Here is a 16076-nt window from a genome sequence, read left to right on the forward strand (position 1 = left end):
TCCCCCATTAAAAGAATTGAATTACTTTTTTGAGCCAATATGGACTCATTTAGTTTATAATGTTTGGTGATAATCCAATACTACTCTTTTTATTTTGTTGATCAAATTATTCCAGCCATTGGGAAATCTTCCAGTTGGCTCCTGAGCCCTTCTAACAAACTTCTTCCATGTAGGTTTTTTTTGTCTGGTTTTTCCTTGAGCACTTCCTTACTTTGACTTCCATCCTTTCTAGCATTAACAAGATGCTCCAAGTTCATCTTGTATATTTCCTGCCTTTGTTCTAGAATCAGTCCTTTCTCCACTTAGCCCAGCTTCCTTATACTAGAGATCAAGATCCCAGCACACAAATCAAGTGTGCTTGTTGCTCCTCAGGGGTTTTCCTTCTAGCCTTTCTCAGCTGAGAGCAAGGAAACAGGTGTGTGTGTACTAACCAGGTATACATACAAGTTCTGTAAGCATTTCTATAAGGAACTATCTCTATCTATATTAAGCTAAATATGAATCCATGTTCATGTCTCCAACTCTAATTCTTGACCACATGGGTCCTAACCCTCTCATTGACCAGTCAGTTCCTATCCCAACAGGAAGAAACCTGGCTCTCACCATTCCTCATCCATTTCCTAAAATCTTCAGTTCCAATGTACGTGTATACTGGTGTCTGAATTGTTAACATGTATACCCATGGGAAACAACTTTATCCACTAAAAGTACAATGAGAGCTTATATTTCAAGGATAAACTTAAGTCTTGGATAGCATAGTCTGCTTTGAAAGTTTTAGCTTTTTTTTTTTTTTTAAATATGAACTACTAGCAAACATAATTAGGCTTCCCTGGTGGCTCAGTCAGTAAATAATCCACCTGCAATGTGGGAGACCTGGGTTCGATCCCTGGGTTGGGAAGATCCCCTGGAGGAGGGCATGGCAACTCACTCCAGTATTCTTGCCTGGAGAATCCCCATGGACTGAGGAGCCTGGTGGGCTACAGTCCATGGGGTCACAAAGAGATGGACACCATTGAGCAACTAAGCACAGTACAGCAAATATAATTAAATCAAAGACTAAGAGGAGACCCTAGCAAGGTAGTGCAGGGTATAGGAGTTTGGACAACAGAGGCAAGCAACCATGGGATTTTTTTTCTCCACGCTGGGCTGGAAGAAGCACAAGCTGGAATCAAGATTGCCGGGAGAAATATCAATAACCTCAGATATGCAGATGACACCACCCTTATTGCAGAAAGTGAAGAGGAACTAAAAAGCCTCTTGATGAAAGTGAAAGACGAGACTGAAAAAGTTGGCTTAAAGCTCAATATTCAGAAAACGAAGATCATGGCATCTGGTCCCATCACTTCATGGGAAATAGACGGGAAACAGTGGAAACAGTGTCAGACTTTATTTTTCTGGGCTCCAAAATCACTGCAGATGGTGATTGCAGCCATGAAATTAAAAGACGCTTACTCCTTGGAAGGAGAGTTTTGACCAACCTAGATAGCATATTCAAAAGCAGAGACATTACTTTGCCAACAAAGGTCCGTCTAGTCAAGGCTATGGTTTTTCCAGTAGTCATGTATGGATGTGAGAGTTGGACTGTGAAGAAAGCTGAGTGCCAAAGAATTGATGCTTTTGAACTGTGGTGTTGGAGAAGACTCTTGAGAGTCCCTTGGACTGCAAGGAGATCCAACCAGTCCATTCTAAAGGAGATCAATCCTGGGTGTTCTTTGGAAGGAATGATGCTAAAGCTGAAACTCCCATACTTTGGCCACCTCATGTGAAGAATTGACTCATTGGAAAAGACTCTGAGGCTGGGAGGGATTGGGAGCAGGAGGAGAAGGGGATGACAGAGGATAAGATGGCTGGATGGCATCACTGACTTGATGGATGTGAGTTTGAGTGAACTCCGGAAGTTGGTGATGGACAGGGAGGCCTGGAGTGCTGTGGTTCATGGGGTCGCAAAGAGTCAGACACGACTGAGCGACTGAACTGAACTGAACTGATAGGCAAGTGAAAGAAGCTGGGTAAATCTGGGGCATCATAGCAAGGGGCTGTGATATGTGAATGGAAAAGCACATGATTTCATAAGAGGTTAGGTGACTAGATGAAAAGTGGTGAGCATTTGTGGTCAATAGAAGAGTATGTAAAACATGGAACTTATTAAAGTTAGTGGAGACTGCAGAAACAAACTGAGGTTTTTACATGTTTTCCCATTACTGTTATATCTTTGAGAAGGTACATGTGACTTAGCTATTGGAGCCGATGAAAGACTTTAATCTTTCACTAGGTCTCTAATGATTCACATGAGTCAGTATTCTATGTCCAAATCTTTTATGAACAAACAGGAAAAAAAATCCTTGTGAATCTATAAGCCTGGAAAAATCCTTTGGCACACAATTACTATATCAGCCTTTGTGATATAGTAATTGTGCAGTAATTGTGCAGTAATTTATGCAGGAGTATGCTTCTTTTGGGCTTCCCTAGTGGCTCAGACGGTAAAGAATCTGCTTGCAATCCAGGAGACATGGGTTCGATCCTTGGGTTGGGAAGATCCCTGGAGAAGGGAATGGCTACCCACTTCAGTATTCTTGCCTGGAGAATTCCATGGACAGAGGAGCCTGGAAGGCTACAGTCCATGGGATCGCAAAGTGTCAGACACGACTGAGCTACTAACACAACATGCTTCTTTTAAACTGAATGTATTCAATAACTGAGATGCTCGTCTTAGCATATTCAACTTAAGTACATTCCTCCAAAGATGATTAAACTCCCTTTATAATTTGTCAGTTTTTGCATACTAAATCTGGTAAGAAGTTTCTCATAACAATTACTTACTTAAAATTTGGAGAATCTGTGACAAACCTAATTATGCTTAGTGCCTATTACTGATCTATGAGAATATACATCATATAATTCTGACTGTTAGGAGGAGGAGCATTATGTAATTATCAAAAGACGCTTTTATATTTTGTTATTCTATTGCCATTTTAAGAGATAAAAGTTATGTTTAGTAATTTGTGCTTCTTTTAAAAATTTTATTTAGGAACTGTTCAGATTTTCAACGAACTGAATCATTTCTCTATGATCTTAATGTCACTGAAGGATCTGAAAATTACAATTTAACTAGTATTATATTTTTGATTTGGAGCACTGTAAACTCTCATGAGATTAAACCTTTAAAAAGATAGTAATTATTGTCATTCTGTTTACCTGAGTATAATAATATATATTTCATTTTAAGCAAGCTTTGGAAACAATGTTAGTTTACTCAATTCATAAAACCATGGTAGGAAATTTTGAATTATGAGAAATTTAACCCTGATTTTGAACAAATCAAAATATTTTGCTAACATTATTTCCATATGATAAACTGTTAAAAACTCTGATCATGTTTCAAAGTTCCTCTTTTATTTTGAAATTAAAACCTTTTTTACTACCTTGTAGTTATAAAATCAGAATACTGATTAATCAGATACTTCCCAATACTCATTAAAAGAAACACAATTTAATAACTTCTTTTTTTCTTTTAGAAAATGCTTACTGTTTATCTGAACTATATAGCCCCACAGTACATGAAAAATGATTTTTTGATCAATTCTTTGGAAAATTTTTGAAACATAATTTTTTTTATCAGTTGACCTTTATAAGAAAGGAGGAAAGAAGAAAAGGAAAGTGACATATGGCTGGATTTTTCAAACTTGGGCCCTAGATAGTATTATCAAGTCATACAGTTGGAAAAAAAAAAAAAGAGCCATCATTGATTAATCCCAAAAGTACAGAAGCAAAGAAGAGGAAAACTTCTAATGCCCTATGTTGAATAAAATTATCTCTTTTAGATGAGCAAGGCAATATTCTCATGAAAGTTCCTTTTTTGTTGTTGTTGTTATTTTTCAAATAAACAATTTTGTTCATGTCAAAACCTCCCCAAAATGATCACTGAAATTCCAAACTGTCCTTGGTGAAATTTTGCCAGTGATGAGATCAGTGTACAAGTTAGCTTTATGGCGAGAAAACATGATGAAGGAGGCAGATGTCAGGCTGGAAGAAGGGTCACCGTAGACTGAGACAATTCCATGAGGACTGAATGATGTGATCTATAAAAGATAATGCTGCGTACCTCTGAGTCTCTGGAACCTGGCCAAAGCCTAAGAATCGCTGATCAGGGACTGATAACGGGCACATTAAACTAAACAAAGTCGAGTTCAAGAACATGAAGATCGAGGAAGAAGTCCTTATGACGTTTTGATTTGGTGACCAGAGACAAAGTTTGTCCAAGAAACACCAGCCCTAGGAAACCTTCTGAACTTTTCAGCCCCCAGGGCTGGCTCAAACAAAAAGTCATCAGACCTAGTCCATCTTGTACTTATATACTTTTTCTCTTGTTAATAAACAATATTCAAGTCACCCAACACAAGTGGACAGACACTCAAGACATGCAGACAGGCTGTAGAGTCCTACGTTAGAAAGTTAGAAAATAATTGTATCAAGGGACAATATAACTCCAGACAACCATAAAAAAATTCCAAGGAATAAAAAATAAGCTCAACACTGAAAGGCTTTAACAAAATATCAGAGCTCCATTCAGTGTGGATTTCTTTCTCAGGCAAAGGGCAGGTAGAGAACAGATAGAGAAGAGGGATCTCAAATGCACACTCGATTCCTGCTTTGAGTGCAAGCTGGGATGTGTGTTTGCAGGTAATTCTGGGTGAGATTAACATTCGAATCATTAAAAAAAGAGTAAAGCAGATTTTTCTCCCTAAAATGAGTGGGCTTTATTCCATGCATGGAAGACCTGAATGGAATAAAATGGCTGAGTGAGACGAACTCCCCCTGCCTGACTACCTTGATCTGGAACATCAGGGTCCTGCCTTCCAACCAGGATACAAACATGAGCACTGCTGGGATCTCCAGGAGAGACATCTTCAAGTACTGTAGTCTGTAAGTACAAGATGAACTGGGGCTTCCCAGACAGCAATAGTGGTAAAGAATCCAACTCCCAGTGCAGGAGACACAAGAGAAGCAGGTTTGATCCCTGGGTTGGGAAGATCCCTGGAAAAGGGAATAGCTACCCATTCCGCTATTCGTATCTGGAAAATCCTATGGACAGAGGAGCCTGTAGACTACCATCTCTAGGGTCACAAACAGTCGGACACCACTGAAGCAACTTAACCCACGTGCACAAGATGGACTAGGTCTGATAACTCTTTGCTGGAGCCAGCCCTGGGGCTGAAAAGTGCAGATGTCAAAAAAAAAAAAAAAAAAAGATTGGACATCACACCACCAGCTCTCCCAGTTCTCAAGCTTTCAGGCATGGACTTGAAACTAAACCATCAGCGCTCATAAGTCTCCAGCTTACTGAGTGTAGACCTTGCAATTCTCAGCCTCCACAATCTTGTGAGCTAGTTATTGATAATAAATTTTTTATCTCTTAGAATAAATCATATGAATCATTCTGTAAATGATTATACAGTAATCATACTCACACACACACACACATATCCTATCGGTTCTGTTTCTCTGGAGAAAGCTGACTAATCCAAATATCAAAGTACAATGAGCTGGTGTAAGTCATACACAGAAAGTCAATGTACAAATAACCACTCCCTGAAACTTTCGTATTATAAGAAACTTTCCACAGACTTGAAATAAGAGTAAAGGGATCTTTTCAAAAGGAAAAGCAAAGGACTTCATAGTGAAAACTGTTCTTAATGTTCTTGGACCAAATAAATTTCTACAGATCTTCAGGGGTCAACCATGTGATGGAGGAACATGTTCAGTTAATGAGTGCTCCTGAGTGCAAGATTTAATTGATTCTCTGACACAGGCCCAAGCTTCTTTATAGGGTCCCCAAGACACCAGATATTCCAGTTTCTGAAATATAAATGTAAAATTTCTGGAAGTTTCAAAGATAATAAGCAAATGCAAAACAGGAAGATTGTGCAAGGCCCAATATTCACTCAGAACACTCTACTGTTAAACAACAACTGAAAGCAAAGTAAGCAACCCAGAAAACCGTCTTCAAATTCATTTTCCATTGTGAAAAGTCAACACAGACTATATGCAGGTTGATTTTTATTTACTAACATGCTTTAAAGAAATATATGTGTATTTCAAGGAACAATCTTACGGTTATAACGTTATAAAGTTTCTTAGACTAGGCAGTCTCTAGGTAGAGGAATTTCTGGGTTGGTCATAAAGGGGTGATAAAGCTGGGGCCTCCTTAAGGGATTCTAGGCATCTACATTCTAAAGGTTTCCAAGTCTTCCATACACCCAGGGCTCCATTAGTACCTTTAACTCAATGATTTTGGAAATGAATCACCAAAACAGAGGCAGAAATTCAGAAGTAGGTGCCTGTTGAAAAACAGATAAGACTCTGAAAGAGGGGACCAGAATTCAGTAAGACTTGCAGAAGTGGACAGGAATCCACAGGATTTTGTCCGCAGGTGTCATGCTGACAAAAGGAAAATCAAGGTGGACAAGAGCAAGTTGGATCAGAGTTTGCACATCATGTTTCAGAACAAGAGTAGTTAAAAACATTTCCTTTTACTTGTTTATTCTCATGTGTGTCTTACAAAAGGTTAGATGAGCATAGCCTCTTTTGACTCCTGTGCCATGGAAGAAAGCCAGGCTCACTGTCAGCGGTGTGACCACCAAGGTTGCCTTTCTGAGCCAGTCTTAAGATTCAGGGCGTGGCGATGTTATATTGGAGTCTCAAAGACTGAATGAGGTCAAACCACAAGAAGTTTTCTTCTGCAGGAGCCCAGCACAAGTGATCCAAGGCTGCACAAAGTGTGATAGCATTTCATATGTGGTCTGAAGAGTCAAGGGCAGGATGGCATTTCGATAAAATGCTTGACAGTCCACAGGGTAAATATTCAGCATACCTACATATTGGCTCTGGGATCTTGGGCAAGTTCGTACCTGAGTCTCATTTTCATTACAAAGCTGTTTTAGAGATGAAACCAGTGGGCATAATGCCCAGTCCATAGCTCAACAAACGGCAGCCATCCGAATTTTCATCACCTAAACTTCTCTCCGATGGAGAAAAGCCAATTCACATTTAAGTGCTATCTTCTATGTGGCAGGCACTGTACTAGTCATTTCCAGGTTTGACCTCCTTTAATCCTTACAAAGTCCCTGAGAGATACTCTTCTATGTCATAGGAGTCTAGAACCTGAGACTGTATCACAGCAAAGTACAGTCGAAAATGTACCGAGAGGGGACTTCCCTGGTGGTCCAGCAGCTAATCCACGCTCCCAATGCACAGGGCCCAGATTTGATTTCTGATCAGGGAACTAGATCCCATATGCTGCAACCACGATATCACATGCTGCAATGAAGATCCAGCACAGTTAAGTAAACAAATATTTTTTTAAAAAGAAAATACACAGAAAAGTGTTGGGGGCCAGCGTGAGGCACCCCGCCTGTGGCAAAGGTCATGAGGAAGGAGGCTCCACATACGCAAAGGCGGGATTGAGCCTCAGGAGTCCCCCTGGAAATCCTCGAGCATCTACCCCCATAACCAGAGCCTGCCTACTTTACTACTTTGTGCTCTCACCTACACCTCTGACTTTATGAGGGGCTGTTCCCCACCACCTCTTTCGGAGAAGGAGTTAACTTAGAGCTCCAGTTAATCAAAACTCCTAGGCGTGACAAGAGTGTTTTAACCTACAAACTCCTCTGAAGGTTCTCTAGCCTGCCTGACAGGCTTGTCCAGCCACATGTGATTGCTCACAGCCTCCCAACCGTGAGAGGCATGAGATGCTTTAAACCTTCTAAAAACAGGTTCCTTAGAAAAATTAGAAAACCATTAGTATAAGTATAGTGGGCTGATTAGAAATTGTATTGGTGAAGGGTTTTTCATTCGTTGAGCCAATGTTTGTTGCTAAGTCTCCACATCCCCTGCCCTTACACACATTAATAAATATATAGAAGAAATAAGTATTAACTTTTGATATTAATCACGTTAGACCTTAGGCAAAGTAAATTCTTTCCTTAACTAAAATCCACTACACCCTCACCCTATAGGAATGTAACTTTATTTGGGTGGCGTCTGTTTTAAGAATAATCACCCCTGGAGAAATAAGTGTCCTGGTTGACTGACCGCTGTCACAAGGAGAGGGTCATAAATTGTCAGCAGGCCCCCTGGCCAGAAGATGATGTAACATCCCTAAGACCTCTGTATACATTTGTATGAAGCACCTGACTTTGATAAAAGTCAGGACTGCTGACCCCGTGTGACTTTTGCATAACATCTCAATGTATAAAAGTAGACCATGCAAAATAAAGAATTGGGATCAGTTTCTCGAAATACTGGTCTCCCCATGTCGCTCTCTCTCTCAAACTCTGGCTGAGTCTCCATCTGGAGCGCGGAACCCACCAAGCTTACTAATTTTGCCTGGGCTTCTAAGATCCAACCAGGGAGACCTCAGTGTCTCCTCTCCTTCGGGAAAACGGAAGGATGCCTGCGGCCTACGTAAGTGGTGCAAACTTCTTGTCTTGGTTTTATTGGTCTCCTGCATAAACCAAGCTACTCAGCCTCTTTTCTCCACTGAATTTTCATACTGAGCTATTCTCATTCTATTACTCTTCACATCTCTAATTAATATCTAATTGAAGCTATTGTATCCTGATCCTCACTGACGCCGGCCCGCTTTGAACTCCCTGGATCAGCCGGGGCTGGACCCTGGCAGAAAAGGGTGGGGGAGTTGTCTCATTGTAAACAAATGATTGCTAACTCCCCTTTCAGCTGCTGCTGCTGCTGCTGCTGCTAAGTCACTTCAGTCGTGTCCGACTCTGTGCAACCCCATAGATGGCAGCCCACCAGGCTCCCCCATCCCTGGGATGCTCCAGGCAAGAACACTGGAGTGGGTTGCCATTTCCTCCTCCAATGCATGAAAGTGGAAAGTGAAAGTGAAGTCACTTAGTCGTGTCCGACTCTTAGCGACCCCATGGACTGCAGCCCACCAGGCTCCTCCATCCATGGGATTTTCCAGGCAAGAGTACTGGAGTGGGGTGCCATTGCCTTCTCCAGGTCCTAATTCTATGACCCAATATGGCCAAGGAGCAAGCATCTTTTAATTTCATGACTGCAGTCATCATCTGCAATGATTTTGAAGCCCAAGGAAATAAAGCCTGTCACTATTTCCATTGTTTCCCTATCTATTTGCCATGATGCTTTTGAACTGTGGTGTTGGAGAAGACTCTTGAGAGTCCCTTGGACTGCAAGGAGATCCAACCAGTCCATTCTAAAGGAGATCAGCCCTGGGTGTTCTTTGGAAGGAATGATGCTAAAGCTGAAACTCCCATACTTTGGCCACCTCATGCGAAGAGTTGACTCATTGGAAAAGACTCTGACACTGGGAGGGACTGGGGGCAGGAGGAGAAGGGGACGACAGAGGATGAGATGGCTGGATGGCATCACCAACTCAATGGACATGAGTTTGAGTGAACTCTGGGAGATGGTGATGGAAAGGGAGGCCTGGCATGCTGCAATTCATGGGGTTGCAAAGAGTCAGACACGACTGAGCAACTGAATTGAACTGAACTGAACTGAACTGAATGGGACCAGATGCCATGATCTTAGTGTTTTTAATGTTGAGTTTTACTTTGCCAACAAAGGTCTGTATAGTCAAAGCTATGGTTTTTCCAGTAGTCATGTATGGATGTGAGACTTGGACCATAAAAAAGGCTGAGCACCAAAGGATTGATGCTTTTGAACTGTGGTGTTGGAGAAGACTCTTAAGAGTCCCTTGGATGGCAAGGAGATCAAACCAGTCAGTCATAAAGGAAATCAATCCTGAATATTCATTGGAAGGACTGATGAAGTTGAAGCTCCAATACTTTGGCCACCTGATGTGAAGAGCTGACTCATTAGAAAAGATCCTGATGATGGGAAAGACTGAAGGCAGGAGGAGAAGGGGACGACAGAGGATGAGATGGTTTGTTGGCATCACTGACTCAATAGACATGAGTTTGAGAAAACTCCAGGAGATAGTGAAGGACAGGAAAGCCTGGTTGTGCTACAGTCCATGGGGTCACAAAGAGTCAGACAAGTCTGAGCAAATGAACAACAATATGGCCAAGAGAATATGGATAGAGTTATAGTCAGCTTTCTCAATATTAACAGGAACTTTAAAGAGGAAAACAAACCTTTCAAAAACTGTATTATAATGATCAACATTGACAAATTTTCTAGAGCAATGCTTTGTAGGGGCGGGGGGGGGGGGGGGGGAAGAAAACTGTGAGTCTACTTTTTTCAGAATTTGTCTAAGCGATCCAAAATCTGAAATACCATTTTCCCTCCAAGGTTTGGCTTATAATGTCAAAGACAGTCAAAATTTCAGTGCTATTTGATGCTTGAACAGCAGTTTCTTCTCACCTGCAAAATTGTGAGTTGCCACCTGGTGATAGCAGAGTTCCATTCGTGCCATCCAAGAGGAAAGGGTGGTCTTAAGTCTGAAAGAAATCACAAAAATGCCGACTGGTTTTTGTTCAAGGAATAGGTTTATTTATTAAAAAAAAAAAAAGCTAAAATCTAGATTATTAAGTATTATCCACACAGACAGACTCAAGAGTGAATTAGGGGGGAAAGGAATTTTGCAGTTGAGCAAGTCTCTCGCTGGTCCTCATTGCTGCTGCTGCTGCTGCTGCTAAGTCGCTTCAGTCGTGTCCGACTCTATAGACAGCAGCCCACCAGGCTCCCCCGTCCCTGGGATTCTCCAGGCAAGAACACTGGAGTGGGTTGCCATTTCCTTCTCCAGTGCATGAAAGTGAAAAGTGAAAGTGAAGTTGCTCACGTTCTTGTTCTGCTGTGTTACAGGTCCTGGTCCCAGGGCTGTTCTGGCTCCGTTATAGCTTAGATCGTTCTAGCAACACATCTGCAGCCTCCTCTCCACTCACAGGTCCCTGCAATTCACCCCATTACTCCTTACGTCCCATCCCTCCCACTCCTCTGCCCTCCCTCTCTTCTCTAAGGCATTTTGAAACTGCAGGGGACTGTTTACTGTCTTCTAGGAACCTTCACATCCCCAGATAACAGCAGAATCTCCACCCAAAGCTTTCAGTCCTTCTCCTTTTGTTAAAGCGTCCACAGTTACTTTGTGCCCTTTCTGGTTGTACTGTTTGCAGATAAACAATCTGAAGGCTCATGTATTCATTTTATAAACTTGTATTGCAATCCAGTTTTCAATTCTACTGCCAATAACAGTCAATGGAATTTTTCATGTTTCTAAACTGAATTCTGTTTTATACCCAGAAGAAGAGGGCAGCTTTAATTAATTTCTTTGTTACACAATAGATCACTCAAAATATTGCCACTGTCTGGACTCAATCACCAAGACATTAAGGCCAGGGGCTGCCTTGACCATGAAAATTAAGGCTTTGTTTTGATGAAAGCACACATCTAACATCTAATGGAAATAATTTCAGGAAAAATTAAAAGGGCATCAGCTGATATTTTGTCCTTTTTTTCAATATTTTTTTATTAACAAAAAGTACTAAACTCAATCCTTGATTTTATCCTATCACTGCCAATACTCCAATTATTAGTTAAAATAAATAAGCCTTGTTCTTCTTTTTATGTGGACCATTTTTTAAAAGTCTTTATTTGTTATAATACTGCTTGTTTTATGCTTTGGTTTTTTGACCATGGAATGTGGGATCTTAGCTTCCTGACCAGGGATCGAACCACACCCCTGCACTAGAAAGCAAAGTCTCAATCACGGACAGCCAGGGGCGTCCCAGTAAACCCTGTATTTAATAAAGAGTTCTTGCCTTTTGTTCTTGACTGTGCTGGGTTTTCTGGTCATCTCATCAGAACCACCTCTTACTTCCAAGGTCGGATGCCATGTTTCCCAGAATGCCCTTTCTATATGGTTTGATTTTCTGCCATCAGAGGAACTTGCATGGGACTTAGAAAGTTAAGGCATCCTTCTCAGGAGGTCACAGTGGCCAGGGGTGATGGCATCCTGGGTTTTTGGCTAATTTCAGCTTCCTTCTCCCCTGCAGTTCTTCAAGCTGACATTTCTCCAATCCTTCCCCTGCAGCATTCTCCATAAGCTCCTCGACATGTGTGTAAGCCCTGATACCTTTATTAAATCCCTTTCTTTCTGTAATATTTGCAATGGCTGTTTTCTGGACTGAACCCATTTCCATTACTAAAAATTGTAGTAATGTTTGTTATAGGATATCAGGCAAGGAAAAGCTTCACAAAGTCCTACCAAGGTTTGTCCAGTGAAAGGAAGTAATTAATGGAGCAAGTTGAAAATAAGAGTTGTCTATTTTTACAAACCACTGAATTCACAAAAGAAAAAGAAATATTTGAATGCAAGTGAGGATTTTGTATTATGCATCTTTACTGGTAAAACGCCTACATTTTTTTACTCTTGAAAACTGTTTTTTATTGCTTCCTCTCCTATCTTTGAAATGGCTGACTGTATTTCCCAATTCCCAGGAGTAATTTAGCATATTTCCCAGCATGCCTCCTACCTCACTCCAGTTACACTTCAGCTTTATGTACTGTTTATTAATATCTGAAATAGATACTCTACTGGCACCTAATACATTCTGTTGACACTGGCTAGCAGATTTTTTGGAATAGTCTGACCTTCTTATGAGGGAACTTCCCAGGTGGCGCTAGTGGTAAAGAACCCATGTGCCAAAGCAGGAGACATACGAGATGCAGGTTTGATTCCTGGGTCAGGAAGATCCCCTGGAGAAAGGCATGGCAATCCACTCCAGTATTGTTGTCTGGAGAATTCTATGGACAGAAGGAGCCTGGTGGGCTACAGTCCATAGGGTTACAAAGAGTCGGACACGACTGAAGCGACTTAGCATGCAGCATGACTTTCTTATCCTCATTGAATTTTAAAATTACTTAAGGAATGGATGTGCTAAAAGTTCAGGCGCTGAGCTTATTGGAGGAAAAGGTCACACAACTCCAATAAATACATAATTTTATTTTTCACTGGTGATGAAGTTCATGCTCTAATACCATACACCTTGCAAAGGAAGTAAGAAGAACAGTGAGCTTTCAGAGTGCTGGGGTAGGGTGTGGGGTAGTCTTGCTTCATCCTGCAAATTTACCCACGTGTCCATCTACGACTGCACAAAATTTCTAACTTAGCATTCCAGAGTAGTAAACTTTTGCTTTACATTTTAAAATGGTTTACATTTTAAAATTTAATACATAATAAGATCAGGTCTTACTTTCATATTAAAAAAAAAACAGAAAAGTTTATAGTTATGTTTTAAAACTTTATTAGCTTCTCCTGTGAGGACTACATTAATGAAAATTGAAACAGAAGAAGAGTTAGTTTTATGCATCTGACTTTTTCCCCATGCAATACTGTATTTGTCAGGATGGAGTAGGTTTTTCCATAGTAACAAACAACCTCCACATCCCAATGGATTTCTCACTCACATATATGGTACACTGTTAGCCACGAGGGAAGCCCTGCCCGTCACCCTCACCCAAGTGTCCTGGTTACTGGAGACCCTAGTGCACTGTGTATCACCACAATCACAAGAGGTGTCCCGGTTACTGGAGACTCTAGTGTACCTTGTGTTACCACAATCACAAAAGCAGGAGGAAGAGAGGTGGAGACTCTTCCACTCACTCTTTAAGCTTCTGCTTGGAAGTGACACATGCCACTTGCATTCACATTCCAGGGCCTAAAGCAAGTCACATGGCTTCACTTCACTTCAGAGTGGGTGGAGAATTAAAATCTTATCATATGCCAGAGGGAGAGCTGGAATACGCATGCATGCTGTGCTGTGCTTAGTCCCTCGGTCGTGTCCGACTCTCTGTGATCCCACGGACTGTAGCCCGCCAGGCTCCTCTGTCCATGGGGATTCTCCAGGGAAGAATACTGAAGTGGGTTGCCATGAGTTGCTCCAGGGGATTTTCCCAACCCAGAGATCGAACCCAGTTCTCCCTCATTGTAGGCGGATTCTTTACATCTGAGCCACCAGGGAAACCCAAGAATACTGTAGTGAGTAGCCTATCTGTTCTCCAGGAGACCTTCTCAACTCAGGAATCCAACCAGGGTCATCTGTAATGCAGGTGGAATCTTTACCAACTGAGCTACCAGGGAATCCCCATGCATGTAGATTATAGAAAACTGTTTAATTCATTGCCATTGTTAGATTACATTACAACCTAGTGAGTGCATGCATTATCTATGAGACAACAGTCTCCCTAGAGGATGAATACTGGTTCTTTAAGGGGTGGGGGCCAAAATTTAGATAGCACAATGGGCTGTGTGTATCCTCCAAAGTGACACATTATATAAATACATATACTATGATATTAAAAATTCATTTGTGGGTGATTGGCAAAAAAATCTAAAAAGGCTCCTTAAAGGGGGTTGATAATAAAAATAAAGTTGAGAAGTACTAGTTTAGCAGGAAGCATACTGAGTTTAGGGCTTTCCTGGTAGCTTAGCTGGTAAAGAATCTGCCTGCAATGAAAAAGACCCTGGTTCAATTCCTGGATTGGGAAGATCCTCTGGAGAAGGGATAGGCTATTCACTCCAATATTCACGGGCTTCCCTGGTGGCTCAGATGGTAAAGAATCTGCCTGGAGAATCCCATGGGCAGAGGAGCCTGGTGGGCTACAGTCCATGGGATCGCAAAGAGTTGGACACGACTGAGTGACTAAGCAAAGCACCGCAGCATTCTGAGTTTGAGAACCAGGAAGGAGGCATTCTAGTTCTGGCATTGAGTGAAATCAGTTAATTGACCACTCAGCTTGAAAAGCTTAGTTCTTCTCATCCTTTGTTTTCTTGGGCTGCTATAACAAATGACCACAAAATGGGTGACTTAACAGACATTTACTCTCTCACAACTCTAGAGGCTAGATGTCTAAAATATCAAGGAATCAGGTGTCGGTAGAGTCATGCTCTCTCTGAAGGCCCTGAGGGAGAACATGTGCCATGGGTCTGCTCCAGCTGCTGAGGGAGCCAGCACTGCTTGGTGTTCCTTGAGTTGTGACAACAGAATTCTAATTCCTGCCTCTGTCTTCACATTGACTTCTCTGTGTGTGCGTCTGCATGTCTCCAAATCTCTCTCTCCTTGTAAAAACAATATTCACTGGAAGTTGGCCCATCTTATACTATGGGCTGGAAGAAGCACAAGCTGGAGTCAAGATTGCTGGGGAAAATATCAGCAACCTCAGATATGCAGATGACACCACCCTTATGGCAGAAAGTGAAGAGGAACTAAAAAGCCTCTTGATGAAAGTGAAAGTGGAGTGTGAAAAAGTTGACTTAAAGCTCAACGTTCAGAAAAGCAAGATCATGGCATCTGGTCCCATCACTTCATGGGAAATAGATGGGGAAACAGTGGAAACAGTGTCAGACTTTTTTTTTGGGGGGGGGGGGCTCCAAAATCACTGCAGATGGTGACTGCAGCCATGAAATTAAAAGACACTTGCTCCTTGGAAGGAAAGTTATGACCAACCTAGATAGTATATTCAAAAGCAGAGACATTACTTTGCCAACAGAGGTCCATCTAGTCAAGGCTATGGTTTTTCCAGTAGTCATGTATGGATGTGAGAGTTGGACTATAAAGAAAGCTGAGCACTGAAGAACTGATGCTTTTGAACTGTGGTGTTGGAGAAGACTCTTGAGAGTCCCTTGGACTGCAAGGAGATCCAACCAGTCCATTCTAAAGGAGATCAGCCCTGGGATTTCTTTGGAAGGAATGATGCTAAAGCTGAAACTCCCGTACTTTGGCCACCTCATGTGAAGAATTGATTCATTGGGAAAGACTCTGATGCTGGGAGGGATTGGGGGCAGGAGGAGAAGGGGAGGACAGAGGATGAGATGGCTGGATGGCATCATGACTCAATGGACGTGAGTCTTAGTGAACTCCGGGAGTTGGTGATGGATGGGGAGGCCTGGCATGCTGTGATTCATGGGATCACAAAGAGTTGGACACAACTGAGTGACTGAACTGAACTGAACTGAACTGAACATACTATGGTTCAGTTAACATACCATCTTAATTTGATACATCTGCAAAGCCCTACTTCCAAATAAGGTCATATTCACAGGTACTTGGGGTTAGGAGTCCAACATATCTGGT

At 41.7% G+C, this 16076-nt stretch overlaps 1 pseudogene; it reads left to right on the forward strand.

The window, feature by feature from the left end:
* The first annotated feature begins 538 nt into the window (after positions 1-538).
* The window catches only part of LOC147366855 (microtubule cross-linking factor 1 pseudogene), a 38242-nt pseudogene continuing 22704 nt past the window's right edge, over positions 539-16076 (forward strand).

This window comes from Bos grunniens, chromosome 8 (genome assembly GCF_055505025.1).
Source record: "Bos grunniens cultivar Pamir isolate PY7600 chromosome 8, Bosgru_T2T1.0, whole genome shotgun sequence".
In the NCBI taxonomy this organism is placed as follows: domain Eukaryota; kingdom Metazoa; phylum Chordata; class Mammalia; order Artiodactyla; family Bovidae; genus Bos; species Bos grunniens.